Source organism: Macaca fascicularis, chromosome 1 (genome assembly GCF_037993035.2).
Source record: "Macaca fascicularis isolate 582-1 chromosome 1, T2T-MFA8v1.1".
Lineage (NCBI taxonomy): Eukaryota > Metazoa > Chordata > Mammalia > Primates > Cercopithecidae > Macaca > Macaca fascicularis.
In genome coordinates, this window is record NC_088375.1 from 60,070,698 (window position 1) to 60,081,733 (window position 11,036).

Below are 11,036 nucleotides of genomic sequence, written 5' to 3' on the forward strand. Positions count from 1 at the left end.
AGGTCCTGCCTATTCTTTGGGACAAGGAGGCCTTAGCCAGAAAACAGGAGAGATTTGAAATGTAGGTATTGAGTTTTAGGAAATTGTAGTTATCTGGGACCCTGGGTGCCTCAGATAGGCCACTGACCTTTCTGCCTCTCCCCTCATGACCTTTCTACCTATGGTCTACCAAGTGTCTCTGAGCATTTCCAGAATGCCCCCCTCATCCAGCCCCAGACACACACACATTCGATCTGAGAGTGAGGTGGTAAGGACTGGGGCATCCTTCCAGACATTAAAGGTAATTCTTGGAGACATAAAAAGAGAATCCAAGACTCAGCAAAGGGCAAGACTTGCTCTAGGGTACCCCAAGAGCAGTCACATCTAGAGGACAGGAGTCTAGAATTCTGAGACCAGATGGAAAACAATCTTCTTCCTGAATTCTGGCATGGTCCTCAGCCGGGCCCTATCCCCAGGGGCTCCACTATTAAAACAACAAACCTGAAGAAAGCCCTTCTTCTAATTTTGTAGTTCAAGTTTCTGCAGCTTAGCTTCTCTGCTATCTCCCTGCTGTCCCCAATGCCTAGTGGAAATTCTGACACAGGGCAAAAAGGCTGCCTAGGCTGAGGTAGGTAGGGTAGCTCCATGGATGAAACTTGATACCTTTCTAAATCTTATCTGACTAGTTGCCTGGTCTCTTATAGGCTCTGAAGCAGAATGTGCTGACCTTGTAATCCCAGAAGAACCTTGGGGTCCTACCATGAGGCCAGCCTCAGTGTAGGTACTCGCTAATGATGGCAGGTTTATCCGTTGTTTGTTTGAGAACCCTGCTCTCCCAATTTCCCTAGGGCTGATCAAGAGCCCTTAAAGGAAGGAGTTTGCTCTACTTTGAGTACTGAGAATTGGTGACTCTTATCAGGGAAAAGAGTTCTTTGCCTCAGGGATGACAAAACTCGTACGGTTTTTGGGAGCCTTGACTTGTAAAAAGTCACCCCAGATCCCTTCTCACTTCTTGCCCCCGCCATGTGATCATTGTTCCCCTTGGAGTTAGGGAGTCTGTGTTGAGGTGGAGCACAGTAGCCATGTGTTAGAGGTTTAGGAGTCACAGGAACTGCTCCCTACAGGTGGCCTCTTCTATGAAAAGGGGACCAGTGATTTCTGGCTGCAAGCTCAAGGGTAGCACCACTGTCACCTTGTCATCCGCTTCTAAAGCTCCAGACATCTGCTGGCCAGAGGAGCATCTGCTGAGCCTTCTCATTAGAGGAGAGGTGTGGAGGAAGGGAGCGGAGGTGTTTGCCATGAACTATTTTCATTATTCGGAAAGTCTGGTCAATGTACACTTACCCAAAATAAAGCTGAGTAGTACAGTTTCTTTGTTTTTTGATTTTGACTGAATTTCTAGCAAGTCAGTATGTTATTCCTTTGGTTATCTTCATTATGATCCACAGAAGATCATGAAGATTATGTATGTCTTTGATCACAAAATCAAAAAACAAATTATTCAGTGCATCTAAATGCATTTTGTTGGGTTGACAAAATCTTCCAAAATGGTATCCATGGGGAATTATCTGTCCAAGAGGGCTGTAGTGGTGGCAACACTGAGGACTGCTGACTGGGTGTGTGTTGCCCTGTGCTCTGTGTGCTGTGCATTGGCAACTGGTGCCAACCACAATCACATCTCAGACTGACTTGTGGAAGAGAACCTCTTATGGCAGAAATGGTTTTTATAAGCACCTTTGAACATACCAATTTGTAAAATCCAAAAAATGCAGAGCTGACATTTGAAGATTATGGATGAACACAGCCCCTAGCTTGGCCTTCTCCTTGCTTTCCTCTCTCCTCCTCTAGCCTCCAATATCTTTCTAGTTTCCCTTTCTGGGAAGACTAAAAGGTCTAAAGAGTAGGGGAAAGGAAAAAGGAAGAGCTGACAATAAATAGGCCTGAGTGACGATGATGGGAAGTTGCTAGAACGCTTTTTTGTTTGTTCTTCTATTTTTTCTTCAATTTTTTTTTTTTTACCTTTTTAAAACATTTTTACTCATTTTTAATTTTTAAATTTTTTTATTTCTTCTTATTTCATAAACCAACATCAGAGCTACAGTAGCTAGAATCCTTGATCCTGTCTGGCACCATCTAACTACCTCTGCTCTGCTTTAGCAAGTTCTCCCACCCACCACCTCCACATCACTTCTGGGTTTCAGTTCCATGCCCTCTCCAGTTGCTTGAAGTATAAGGATTGTCAAGATGTAAATATTTGGATTCTTCTGTATAATAAAGCGCAAGTGAAGAATGATGTGTGTCCCTCAACTCCTTTCTGCTGCCTCTGGTGGAGCCATGGAAGTGGCCGGAGGTATTTGAGAGAGGAGTGATCAGTGGCAATGCTCTTCCTTAACCTGTCTTCTGAGTTCTGGGGCACCTAGGGCACAGCCAACGAGGCTCAGGGTTGAAGTTTGGAGGCATCAGAATCCATTCCACTCACTTATATCAAAGTGCCCTTTGTGTGCTTGCCACTGAATTAGACATAGAATAATCTAAAGAAAGCAGTGAGCAGGTTGGGCCTTCATTATTCAGACCCTGAACACCTTCTCAGACCCAACCCTAATGCTGGGGTTTCCTGATAATGTGAACCCCAAATAATCAGCTTGCTTTCCTCTCCTTGAGTGCACTCTCTCAAGCACTCTCTGCCTTGGGAATCTTTACCCCTGGCCCAGCCTTGCTTCAGAGTGGGGTGATGCCCCCAAGACAACCAGGTGTCCCCTTCTCAGGGGAGGGAAGATGGAGTTCAACAAAACTTGCAATCATGGGGCAAGGTGCTAGCCCCAGAATGGTATTAGGGCTGTACTGATCTAGTGCCTGACTCCCTTCTGAGTGGAAAACTGGTGCCTTCATGAATACCTGCCCTCCACTCTTGAAAACAGAATATTTCAAACCCTCTATCTTCCTGGCTCAACTACAGGGAAGACCATTTTTTCAGCTGTTCTTCTTAGACTGGATTAAGAGACAGAAACTCAGGGGTTAAGTAAGTACGTGTTTCTTGAGAGGATCCATATGAAGCAATAAGCGAGGCAGAATCTCAGCAAATAAATCCAAGGCCAGAAAGAGCAGTAAGACTGGGCCTTGTGGTACCTGAAACTAAAGGTCATTCTGGATTTAGTCTGTGATTATTCTCTGTGTTGCCCAAAATTAGCCGGTTCAGCTGCTCTCTGGAGGCCTGTTTTTATATCTATCTGCTTCTCAACCACGATCAGCTGCTTCCACCCACCCCTTTTGTTTAAAAAGCTTTTCATAAGTTTAATTTTTGAATAAGTAATACATTCACATGGTTCAAATAACAAATTCTTAACAGTTTTCCTCTCATTTCCGTCCCTTTTGGCTCACTTCCCAAGCCCTCATTGGTTACCACTGTTATTAGTTTCTTATATATCCTTCCAGAGTTTTGAAAATATATATATTAGCAAGATGCATATATATGATTATTTTTCCTTTTCCCAAAGTAGCACACCAAGGTTCTGCTTCTGCTTTTTTAACCTGTAATATAGCTCAAAGACATTTCTACATCAGTAAAGAAAGCATTCTAATGTTTTTGAAGCAGGTTATAGCCCATTATGTAGATGTATCATGATTTCATCTTATTCCCCTTCTGATGGACATTTGGGTTGCTTACTCTTTTGCTCTTATAAACAATATTGCAACAAGTAACCTTACATGAATGCCATTTAGCACCTGTGTAAGTAAGTATATCTGTAAGATAAATTCCCAGAAGTGGAATTGCTGGGTCAAAAGAATAATTTTTCAGAGGATATATGTGAAGCAATAAGGGAGGCAGAATAATTCTTTTGGCCCAGCAATGGGGTAAAGAAAAGGTGTGATTATTTATTGCAGAAATGAATTGTTTCCTTTGACTCACAGCCTGTGTTTATGGGTAACTTCTGCTTATGTTTACCTCACTATGAACCCTGTCCTTCCTCAAGGTCTCTGGATGCATCCTTTCAGCTTTCAGTTACTGGGCTAATTTCTTTGTTGTTTTCCTTTTTAAATTTCCAACGGTAGTATCCTGAAAGATTGAGAGAGAACCAAACTAACCAAACTTCCTTTTCTACAATAGGCCAAATTATAGGTTAATGGCCAACAGGTGGGTTGATTACTCTTAGGCCAGGAACCTGTCCTGGTTCACTAAACTGTAGTGTGTGAATGGGTATGTTTGTGTGGGGTCATATTGGACAAAATATAACTGCTCAGGGCTTCCCTTGTCAAGGGCTGTGGGTAGGACTACTTTTCTCTGAATGGACAGTAGGCACAGTAGGAAAGTTCCATGAAAGCAGAGATCATGCTGGTGTCATTCACTGTTGTAACCTCAATCCTTTTCATGAGGTCTAACACACAAAAAAAGTGCTCAATTAATTTCTTTTGAAAAAAGTATTAAGAAATCAATAGACTGGGCATGGTGGCTCACGCCTGTAATCCCAGCACTTTGGAAGGACAAGGTGGGCAGATTGCTTGAGGTTGGGAGTTCAAGACCAGCCTGGGCAACATGGTGAAACTCCATTTCTAAAAAAAAAAAAAAAAAAAAATTAGCTGGGCATGGTGGCGTGCATCTTTAGTCTCAGCTACTGAGGAGGCTGAAGTGGGAGGCCTGGGAGGTTGCAGTAAGCTGAGATCATGCCACTGCACTCCAGCCTGGGCAAGAGCCAGACCCTGTCTCAAAAACAAACAAACAAAAAAAGAAAGAAAGAAAAGAAATTAATATATCCAAGTACATCCATTAAGATTCTGTTTTCCAACCTAAAGGGGCCATCTGGCCAGGAGATGTAAATAACGCAGAATGGGCAGATATTTGTATGGTGAGATTTGAAGGCTACCAAGTTCCCGGACCCTCTACTTTATAACAGCTTCTTCCCTGGCTACCACAGAGGTTGAAATTCCACCATCATACTTACTTATTCCTTCAGGTTAGGAATAGCCCATAGCCCTTTGCCCACGGCATCTGTTCCTTTATAAGAAAGGAAATGACCACTTCCTTTCTTCTGGTAACATCAATTTGACCTTCCTTCAGGCAACTACCTCCACTGCTCTCTAGTGCCTACCTTTCAGGTGGGGTTGACTCCAGACCAGGTTCCAGAGGTGGGAATATAACCCAGACCCTATCAGCTTACTCTAATCCCTGGTCACAGTGGTTGGTCCAAGGATGGGCTTGCATCTCAAATCCTTCTAATGAGACCCAACTTAGGAACTTTGCTGGAGCTGATAAGAAAGAAGTACTCTTTCACTGGAGTTGCTGGACTGATAGGAAGAAAGCTGCTGGTGTCTCTCTTGCCACTTGGAGTGAAATGAATCCTGATGGCATTATTTGAGCATCTGTACCTAGCCATGCCTGAAAGCACATTTGGACTTCTCAGGTTGTAAACCAATACCTTTTGTTTGCTCAAGTGAGATTGTTAGATTTCTGTCACCCTCATGGAAAAGAAGCCAGATAGGCTTCTCCCTCTGCATTGCTCTCTACCTGCAGCCCAGGAGTAAACCCATTGACCTCTTTTCAACTATTAGTGTGGAAGAGGGCAGTTATTGAAATTTTTTTTTTTTAAATGTAAGACAAGGTCTCACTTTGTCACCCAGGATGGAGTGCAGTGGCATAATCATGGCTCCCTGTAGCCTTGACCTCCTGGGCTCAAGCAATCCTTCCACCTCAGCCTCTTGAGTAGCTGGGACTACAGGCATACACCACCAAACCCAGCTAATTTTTAAATTTTTAGTAGTGATGGGGTCTCACGATGTTACCCAGGCTGCTCTCAAACTCCTGAATGCAAGCAATCTTTCTGCTTCAGCCTCCCGGAGTCCTGGGATTACAGACAACAGCCACCATGCATGGCCTGAATAGGAATTTCAATGAGCAAAAGTATGTGATAAGACAGAAGTACTGTCAGGATGAGTTAACAGGTAGAGACTGTGGGCCTGGGTGGAAAATCCCTAGCAGGGAACCTACAGCAAGAGAATGCTGAAGTAAAGATAATAAAAAGGGAAGATGAGAAGGCAATAGACCAACCTACTTTATTTCATCACTAAACCAGAGATCCAAAGGCTCTGCCCTGAGCCCCTGGATTACACAGGAAGTTTCAGAATTGCAGAACTGTCAAATGTGAGCTTTGGGAGAAATCTCAGAGAGCATTCAAGCCACGCCTGCATTTTATAGAGGAGGAAATGGAAGGGGAGAAACTTGCCCATTATCCCACAGCTACTCTGTGGAGGCAGACGTAAAATTATTAGAATAGGGCCAGGTGTGGTGGCTCACACCTGTAACACCAGTACTTTGGGAGGCCAAGGTGGGTGGATCACCTGAGTTCAGGAGTTCAAGACCAGCCTGGCCAACATGGTAAAACCCCATCTCTACTAAAAATACAAAAATTAGCTGGACGTGGTGGCAGGTGCCTGTAATCCCAGCTACTCAGGAGGCTGAGGCAGGAGAATCGCTTGAACCCGGGAGGCGGAGGTTGCAGTGAGCCAAGATCTCACCCACGCACTCTAGTCTGGGTGATGAGAGTGAAACTCCATCTCAAAAAAAAAAAAAAAAAAATTTAGAATCCATGCAGCTGACAAATATGATTCTGGAGTCATACAGGCCCGGATTGGAATCCTAGACTTACCATTAACAGCCAGTTGTCCTTAGGTTTTCCTTAACTTCTCTGAATCTGTTTCATCTTCAGTAGAATGGGGATAATCATAGTATCTAAACTCTGAAGGTTATTGAAAAAATTTAAAAAGATTCTTCATGAGGCCAGGCGTAGTGGCTCACATCTGTAATCCCAACACTTTTGGGAGACCAAGGCGAGTGGATCATCTGAGGTCAGGAATTCGAGACCAGCCTGGCCAACATAGTGAAACCCCATCTCTACTAAAAATACAAAAATTAGCCGGGCATGGTGACATGCACCTGTAATCCCGGCTACTCAGGAGGCTGAGATGGGAGAATCACTTGAACCTGGGAGGCAGAGGTTGCAGTGAGCCGAGATCACACCACTGCACTCCAGCTTGGGTGACAGAGCAAGACTCCGTCTCAAAAAAGAAAAAAAAATTTTCATGCGAAGGGTTTAGCTTAGTGCATGGCAATAACTGCCAGGCCTAGAGACAACGTAGAGACTAAGAACTCACCCCCTAGAAAAGTTGCCTCTGATGGAAGGTTTGAGGGAACTGTCAGAGCACACCCTTTTTTTGAAGCACAGAGTTTCAGGGTCCTGGTTAAAGGAGGAAGACAGTGGAAGGAAGGGGACACATTCTACTGGGATGCGGGATCAGGGGAAAAGGTAAGCAAGGAAAACAAGCACATGAAGGGGAAAAACCCTGTACTGGGGTGGGAGGGTGGATGGAATGAGCGCGACATTCTGGATAAACTGTCATCCCTGATATAAACTAAGAGATGGACAGAGGGATGGACACACTCTGGGGACCATGGCAGGAGGCAGGGGCGACTTGCCAAGAAGCAAGGAGAAAGTGGAATGTGTTGTTTCTGAGTATAGCATGTCTGTGTCCATCACCCCAACCTCTCCCGGGCTTCACTGGCAGCCCAGTGTGGTTCAGGACTGTAAGATGTCTTGCAGCCAGCCATTCTGGGGAGCAGGTTCTGAAATCATAGCCCCACACCCCTTCCTTGTCCTTCCCTCCCTTGGGCTGCCTCAACCTAAACAAGACAACCTGAGCAGGGGGGCCACATGCTGATGGAAAAATACACACTTGGCTGGAAAAGGAGCTTTATTTGTATGTGTTGAATTCCCGCAGCAGCCGAAGGATAAATAGCTAGTTCCAGCCTCAGCTGAGTCTGCCCACAAAGTGGGTGGTAAAATCTGTTCTTATTTAGATAGCTTTTGGGGAGAGGTGGAGAGGGGGGTTGGGGGCAGCAGGAGAGGGGAACTTGGAATCTGCAATGTTTATATGATCAGTCATGGATGTCATCTCTCTTTAATTAGGGGTTTGGAATTGAGAAACAGCTCAGCTTGCTTATCCTAGGAACAGAGCAGATTGGCAAGTTGGCAGTGGGCAGGGCAGCTCCTTAAGACCCACCTATGGGCCGGGCGCGGTGGCTCAAGCCTGTAATCCCAGCACTTTGGGAGGCCGAGACGGGCGGATCACGAGGTCAGGAGATCGAGAGACGATCCCGGCTAACACGGTGAAACCCCGTCTCTACTAAAAAATACAAAAAAAAAATAGCCAGGCGAGGTGGCGGGCGCCTGTAGTCCCAGCTACTCGGGAGGCTGAGGCAGGAGAATGGCGTAAACCCGGGAGGCGGAGCTTGCAGTGAGCTGAGATCCGGCTACTGCACTCCAGCCTGGGTGACAGAGCAAGACTCCGTCTCAAAAAAAAAAAAAAAAAAGACCCACCTATGGTTGGTCTCCATCCCCCAGTGCCCTTGCTAAGCACTCAATAAATGTCAGCACCATGCCAGTCCCTGTACTGGCTGCTTTACATGCATTATCTCATTCAATCCTCACAACAACCTCATGAGTCTTAAGCAGCAGCATCATCATCATCCCTTTTGCAGAGGCAAAACCTGAAAAAATAGGACTGAGTAGAAAGCTAAGGTCACACAACTTGTAAGCAGCACTGCCAGAGCTGAAACTGGGTCTCCTTGACTTAAGTCCATGCTTTTAGCCTTTTCCCATCCTTCCCTGAGCTGGGAGTAGGGAGCTGGGCTTTTAAATCCTCAGGCAAGTCACTTCTGTTCTCTAGTCCAGTCCTCGGTACTTCAGGCAGAGAAATAGTTGGATGACTTCTAATAGCTTTTGGCTCTGGTGTTTCCTGTGATTAGAGAGAAAAGTTCCTTGTAGCCACTATATCCCCAGCGCTTAGAGTGAGACAATATACACATTAGAAAATGAACACATTTCCAGATAAGTACAAGTGCTATAAAGAAAATTAATTAGGGTAATAGGTTATGGACCAGAGAGTACCTGAGGATCTAGGGCTCCTTTAGATGGGATAGAAAACGACTTTCTGATGCAGCTACATTCAAGCTGAGACTATCCTGGGGAATGTAGGAGGCAGAGAAAATAGCATATGTGAAATCCCTGAGGTAGGAATGAGCTAGGTGTGTTCAAGACATTGAAAGGACTGTGTGGATGGAGGAATGTAAGGTATAAGGGGTTTGAGGGTATGCAATGAGGATGGACAGATAAGGCAAGCAGGGGTCAGATCATGCGGGGTCTTATGGGTCAGGGAAGGAGACTAGGCTTTTAATTGCAAGATGAAGCCACTTGGAGGAATGAAGCCACATCCAACTTACATTGTCAAAAGATTATTCTTGCTGCTGTGAAGAGCATGGAGTGTCAAAGGTCAAGAATGGGGGCAAGGAAACAAGATAGAAGGTTATGGCTAAAGTGCAGGTGAGAGATGATGGCAGCTGAACTAGTGTTGTAAGTAGCGGTAGGGAAAAGTAGCTGGTAGAGCTGACCAGACATGGTGATAGAAGTGTAAGGGGTTTTGTCCTACAGGAGGTGCTCTTTTCCTACAACTACTCCCTAAGTCCATCTCTCACTTCTTATCTGGGTTTAGCCCAGAGCAATCAGCACATGGCATTTCCCTGGCAACAGTGATTGCTTTCAGGGCGGTCCACAGGGACTTTTGTTTCATGGAAAGTAGAGCCTCCTGGCCTGGCTGGATAGAAAGTACACAACCCCAACTGCTGCTGATAGTCATCCTAGGAGGGGAAGAAACTTAGGGAACAAACAGCCTAAGAGAAAGCTGATACTATGGATGGCAGATGGAAAGAGACCAAGATCTTGATGATAATGTTGAGCCTTTGAATTCACCAACCCAGATGTTCACTTTAGCCCTGGACTTTCTATTTAGTAAGGCGATGAACTTCTTTCATTATCGCCAGTGTGAGTTGAATTTCACTCACAACTGTAAGTATCCTAATTGATATACTAATGGTATCTAGGAACTCCAAACCTGACTTAAGTATGCATAAGCATAGGAAACAAGCCTGGAATAGAATTAATTCCTGGGCTTTAAAAAAAGACCAGTAACTGATTTTGAAAAGTGGGTTCAAAAATACTGTAGACGTTAGAAATTTATATTTTTAGCTTCTGCCATGACCTGTCATTAATGGATTATATAAATTCATACTTCTTTTCTTTGCATGAGTCCAACCACCACATAAGCAGTATGGCAGGCTGCTGCTCAGTAAAGAGTACAAGGTAATTCATAGGTAGAAGAATGAAAGATGCCTATTCAGAGATGCATTTTACATGCATGGTGCCTAGCCTAGGTAAAAAAACATCATTGCTACACTGTGATATGGACAAGGGCATTATAGTCTTCAGTCATCTGCCTAGGCAAGTCCAGTATCTATAATACATTCCTCAAGGCCGGGCATGGTGGCTCATGCCTGTAATCCCAGCACTTTGGGAGGCCAAGGCGGGTGGATCATGAGGTCAGGAGTTTGAGACCAGCCTGGCCAACATGGTGAAACCCCATCTCTACTAAAAATGCAAAAATTAGCTGTGTGTGGTGGTGCGCGTCTGTATTCCCAGCTACTCAGGAGGAAAGGCAGGAGAATCGCTTGAACCTGGGAGGCGGAGGTTGCAGTGAGCGGAGATCGCGTCATTGCACTCCAGCCTGGGAGACAGAGCGAGGCTCCGTCTCAAAAAAAAAAAAACATTCCTCAAAGTCTTAGCTTGGCCTGGGTGATCTCCTCCTATTTCAGCTGATTTCTGCTCAAATCTGTTATCTCTGTCATTTAAATAGAATTATAAAGATAAGTCAAGTGTATTACAAAATCATGAGTAGGGAATTCAAGTTTGACACCAAATTGTCCAGAGTGGTACTTGCCATAAAATGATGCTGGAGAGAGGAAATCCCTACTTACATTTTTATGAGTATTTGGTTAATCTCACATCCAATTTTCTCACCATTTCATTCTCAAACACTAGCATAATACCTGGCACATAGTAGGTGTTCAGTAAGTATTTGTTGAACAAATGAAAGTTTTATCACAGAATTCTGGTCAGCTATGTAAATCACAAAAAGTGAAAGCTGCAAAAAAATAAATTTGCAAAAGGATCTATTAT